Source organism: Pithys albifrons, chromosome 16 (assembly GCF_047495875.1).
Source record: "Pithys albifrons albifrons isolate INPA30051 chromosome 16, PitAlb_v1, whole genome shotgun sequence".
Classification (NCBI taxonomy): domain Eukaryota; kingdom Metazoa; phylum Chordata; class Aves; order Passeriformes; family Thamnophilidae; genus Pithys; species Pithys albifrons.
The window spans coordinates 14632989-14638970 of record NC_092473.1 but is presented as its reverse complement, the minus strand read 5'-3'; positions in this window follow the sequence as shown (position 1 = coordinate 14638970).

Sequence of the window (5982 nt, the reverse complement as noted above, 5' to 3'; positions counted from 1 at the left end):
CCTGGCAGTGGCAGGTGCTCATGCTCCAGCCCCGGTGGGGCTCTGGGAGACGATGCCCTGTGTGCTCCCAGCACACCGTCCGGCTCCCGACCCCGCCGCCTGCCCCGGGAGGGTATTTACCTGTGCCCGATATTGGCGAGGCACATGCCCATGGGTGTCTCCCTCGGGCGCCGGCAGCTGCCCGCTTGGCATCGCGCTGGGGTGGCGGGATGGGCCCTGGGGCAGCCCGGCCAAGCTGCCTCCTGCCTCCCGCACACCCCGCGAGTCGGCAGCGCGGTGCCGGTGGCTGAGCTCCGGCTGTAACCCAACCGCCGGGCTCACGGCGCCATGAATAATGTAAGGGATGCACCACGCTGGCCCCGAGACTTTTCCGAAGGAGCAGGGAAGGGCCCCCGCAGCTGGGAGCGTTCCTCAGGAGGGACACAACAGTGGACGGCACCATCACCACCCCAAAACTGGACCCTGCCACCTCCCTGCCTATCAGGGCTCTCTCTGCCCTTCCCTGGGGAATCAGTTTGTTCCTGCAGTCAGCACGGAGGTGGATGAAGCCCAGGGATTCATGAAGCACCAAGACAAAGGTGACAGCTTTTCAGAGCCCGAGGCAGCAGGAACAAAGCCGAGGGGACAACACAGGGAGGAACCCGACACCAGACCAAATCCCACAGCCCCACTGGGAAGGAGCGAGGAGCCTGGAGCACAGAGGGGTACCCCCAGTGCCACACCAGGAGGGGTGGTAGGTACATGCAGGGTGCCACCTGTGCCCACACACAGCCAGTGAGGGGGTTTGTCAATGCCACACGTGTGCCCCATGGCGGTGCCAGCAGTGTGTTTGCACACACACGTGCCCAGGCGTGGGGTGACCACATCAAATGTTAATGCCTGGGCTGGATTCCTGCAGCTGCAGCTCATCAAAGTTTAAGCAGCAGCACTCGGAACTCACTGTCCTTCATGGATCACCTGTGGGCAGCAGCAGGATCAGTGTGGGCAGGGGCAGTACTTGCTGCACCCCGTCATGGGGGTATTTGGGCAGACCCAGGGAGAGCGGCAGCAGCAGTATCCAGCTGTGCAGCAGCTGGAAGAACCCAAGAACAAGCAGCAGTTGCTGGACTGAACCCACTGGTGTCCCCCAGGACCAAGGGAGCCTCGTGGCACTGTCTTTTTTCACAGTTTGGCTTTCTCTCTGTGTTAATTTCTGGGATGGAGACACCTCAGTGGGGCCTGCACAGACAGTGTCTCCCCTGGAGTGCAGGGAGAGCAGAGGGATAGAGTGAGAGGAGAGGCATCTGGCAGGTGTTTGAAGAGGGTCTATGGGGTAACAGAAATCCAGGATCAGTGGGAAAAGAGCATCAGTAGAGCCTGAGCCACGTGGGAGCACTGCCCTGCAGGAGCCCTGCCTGGCATGGTCCACACATGTCTGCCATGGCCACCAAGCCCTGTGGGCCTGATGGACCCTGCCCTGCCCATGGCACAGGTGCCTCACCACACCCCTACCCCATCCCTCTTCCCAGAATGGGCACACGGAGCCTGGGCACCACGATGTGGCAGGGAACCACCTCAGACACGGACACAGCCCCTCCCTCTCTGCTGGCAAGAAGCTGCTGCAACTTGAATCTTGCCACTCGTGCAGTCCCTCCCACCATCCCACTGCCCTCTGTGGTCCCTGTCCCCCTTCCCACCCGGTAGGGCAGCCGGCCCAGGGGTGCTCTCGGTGCCCTGGGTGCTGGCACAGCTCCCTGTGCTGTTGCCATGGCTGTGCCCATGGTGCCTCCCTGCCCATGACAAGGGCTCTCCAAGAGGAGAAAGGAAGGGAGAAAGAGAAGGGGCTTCATCCCACACAGGCACTGCCTTCCATAGTCAGCTTCCATACCAGATCCTCTCACACTTCCCTGTGTTCTTCATCCCTGAGCACAGTGTTCACCTGCCCTTGGCACAGCAGAGCTGGGAAAAGGGTATTTGTTCCCAAACTCAGTGGGGCAGTGGCAGATGCTGGAGGCTGGAGAGGGAATTCATGGTCATGAACCCCTGGCTGATGGCTGTTTCCAGTGTGTCTGGGTATGGCTGCATTCAGCAGCAGGACATGACAGGGACCCTGGGTGAAAACCTGGCAGCGAGGGGTCCTTGGGGTGGTGATGGGGGCCAGAGCCTGGGAGAAGACACCCAGAGCATCCTCTGATCACATCACTCCTGAATGGCTCCAGACACGTGGGTAAGTCAGGGAAAGCCATCTCACCCCAGGGACATGGACTGGAACAGTCCCAGTCCCTCTGCAACAGCCCAGAGCTGTGCCATGACTGGATGCAGAGAGGGGATGGAGACAGTTCACCCCCCCCAGCCCGGCACGACACGCGGCTGCCCCGGACTGTACCTGTGCAGTGCCGGCATCGGCAGGCAGAGCTCCAGGGGCAGCAGCTCCGTGTCTCCACGCAGGTCTGCGGTCACCGGCCCGCCCCGGGTCCCCTTACAGCCTGTTTCCAGTTACAGCCAGAGCAGGGCTTTGTGCCACCACACCACACCACGCCACGCCGGCCCCATCGCTGCCGTGCCTCCCGGGAGTTCCGTGCTGCGGCCCCGCGGAGCCAGCCCAGGCACCTCCCGGCTCTCACCATATCCCCTTCCCTGTCATCAGTTCTGCATCATTGCACATCCACTTTCAAACACCTGTGAGCAGGTGGGGCAGCCCTGCTGCAGCTCTTGGCACTGCAGGCACAGGCCCAGGAGTGCTGAGAGCACAGGGGTAAGCTGGACCAATGCAGCAATGTGACAGCAACACAGACCACCAAGCCCCTGAGGCACTGTGGGGTCTCTCCTTGCTCCCCCAAGCACCCATGTCCCCCCTGACCTGGCTAATTTCCACCCTCTCTGGTTCCTGCCTCCAAACTGAGGAGGGGGACCAGCACATGGTCAATGCATGGCACATCCCTGCCTGCCAGCTGTCGCCTGCTGCCCACGAGGGAGGTGTTATGGGAGGAGAGAGGCTGGAGCAGATGCTGGAAGCACAGACCAGCTGGGCACGATGCTGGCGTGAACCCAGGAGTGCTGGCTGGCAGCCCTGGAGCCAGGTCACAGCCCTCGGCCATCACCTCAGTCCCAGGGTCAAGCCCAGAAGCTTTCCCAGGGTAAAACAGCCCCAAGGAAAAAACAGTGTGGGGAAGGGGTGGTAGGAGACGTGGGGCAGAGTGTTCTGGGGAAGGAGGGGGTGTTCAGGGGAGGCTGTTCTGCTCTGGAGGGCTGTGGGAATGTGGGGCTGTTGGGAAAGTGGGAGGCAGAAGGTGAGATAAGGGGGAATAAAGGCAATGAGCAGATAGGTAGGGATAGGCAGGGATGGGCAGAGGCAAGAGGACACCACACACCCTGTCCCAGAGGATCTGAACTGCAGCGTTTGCGTAAGGACCAGCATCACACACAAGGGTCCCTCCCCGTCAGTTCGGCCAAGCCACCGCGGCACCTGCGAGCCCAGGGAGGAGCCACCCGGCTGGGGGACCCGCAGCCACTCACCTGGGATAGGCAGCCCGCCTGCAGGCGCGGGACTGGCCCGGTGCTCCCGGCTCCGCTCCCCGCCGGGGACCATCCCTCCCTCCCGCGACGGGACCATCGGTGCTGAGCGGCAGCTGCAGCACCCAATGCATATTTGATGACTGCTATTATTCTCATCTCCACTCATGAGCGGAGGGATGGGAGCTGATCTTCCCTCGGCAGAGCCGGGGAGTGGCAGGGAGGGAGAGGCTGGAGGGGCGAGGGTCCCCTCCTCCCACGGTCCCCATCCCTTCCGCCCCTGGTGTCACAGCTGGACAGTCACACAGCTGCTTTCCCTCATAGATCTGCACTTCAGTGTAGCCCAGATGTGAACAGCTGGAAAACAGCCCTGACCCATTCCTGCCCCCAAACCAATGCAAGTTTAAGACAAGAAATCACTGGGACGTGGGACTGGAGGGCAAATGCAGCTCCTTCCATCCCTCTCCAAAGCTGGGCTGGGAACAACTGGCTCCTGAGGCTCTGGCAGGGATCTAGACACCCATCATCCCAACAATACCCAATAACCCTCTTCTCCTTGGACAAATAGGGTGTCTCCCCTTCACAAAGCTTCATCCTCCCCACCCCAGCACTGGGTTCCTGCATCCCACCAAACTGGGAACCATTTTCCTACAGTGATGGAGCCTGTGGCTCTCCCAAATGCCAGGGCAGGGAGAGCATCCTGCTGCAGCACCCGAGCCGGGAAAATCTCCACTTCCTTCTCCTCCAGGCAGGCACGTCCCCACCGTAATGCGGTGGGTATTTATTATGCTGATTCCTCAGAACTGCGAGGGCTTAACTGCAAATTACAATCAATAGCCCAAATCCCCTCGGGGCAGGTTCATCATTTAACAGGCGCAACCAGAGGAATTCAAAACTATTTGCCAGCCATAAATCCTCCTCTCAGCAGCCTCCTGAGCCGGCCTCGCGTCACGCGATGGCTGGTTGGGGTGACCCTTGTCAGCATTTGAGACAATTAAGCTGTCACTGCGGATCGTGCCTCTTATATACGGCCCCGAGCAGCACTTGGAGGTGTCACCGTGATGGGGTGAGGGGAGCTCGCTGAGCTGAGCCCGCCGCAGCAACCGTCTCTCATTGAATTAAATGAATGTATTTGGAGGCAGAGTCGCTTTTTATTACCTCGCAAACGATTCCTGACTAAATTAAATTATAAGGGGAGTGTTCAGCCAATCAAACCTGCTTGATTGCCTGGAACAGGCATTTTAAACAGAGCACGCCTCGGGCCACTGCTGGTTCCAGCTCCAGTCGGAGGGTGGCTGATGGGCTGTATCCACCCTGCTCTACACCTGCAGTGCTGTGCTCAGCTGGGGAACGGCTCCAGGGATGGGGCAGGAGGAGCACAGCCCTCTGGGAAGATCAGGGCTGAACCTGGAGCGGGCTGGAAGAGCAGGAGCTGTGGCACAGAACACCAGCTGGGCTGCTGAGGGTTCTGCATCATCCAGCCAAGGCTTCCCTCCTACAGCAGAGAAATGCAGGGTGCTGCTGCTCTGGGGGCAGATCCACAGCTCCTGCCTCCACTCATCCTCCTGCACAGGAGAGCCCTTCTCCAAACACACAGCAAGGAGTCTCTGAGCACATCTCCCTCTGGCAGCTCCCCCGTGGAGCTAAGGGGAGAGTCAGGCCAATGCACAGAAACATCATAGAATCACCACAGAACAGTTTGGGTTGGAAGGGACATTAAAGCTCATCTCGTTCCAACCCCGTCATGGACAGGGACACCTTCCATTATCCCAGGTTGCTCCAAACCCCACCAACCTGGCCTTGGACACTTCCAGCGATGGAGCAGCCGCAGCTTCTCTGGGCACCTGTGCCAGGGCCTGCCCACCCTCCCAGGGAAGAATTTCCTCCTAACATCTCATCTGTATCTCTCAGTTTAAAACCATTACCCCTTGTCCTATCACTGCCTGCTCACACAAAAGTTTCCCATCTACCTGAATAATAAGCTCCCCTTAAATACTGAAATGCTGTGAATTCCATAAACCTCAGGAGACTCCAGTACCACCCCAGCGCTGTAGCAGATTCTCCCCTCACCCTTCAGATCTTGCCACCTCAGGATTCAGAGATCTCCATGCAAACCCACCCCGGCACAAACTGCAACGTTTGCAGCTTTTTAACATCAGAGCAGAACAATTAGGGAAGCGCCTGGAAGAAGGAATACTGCAATTAAATGATGCATTTTTAAGTGCAGCTATAAACTCACTGCCAGAAAAGCTACTCTCACTGAAACAAGAAGCTGGCTCCTTCTGGCTTCACTATTTTTACTTCATCCCCATTCCAATTTTAATCATGGATCAGTTCACTCTGAACAGGATAAAATGCCCATTTTCCTAAATGAGGCTAATTAGGCAAAGGGGGTTTCAACAATATGCTAAAGGCAATTTGAAACCCAGACACAAGAGGTAGCACCAACTACCCAAGGACAGGTTTTAGCAGTTAACACTGTGCATTCAG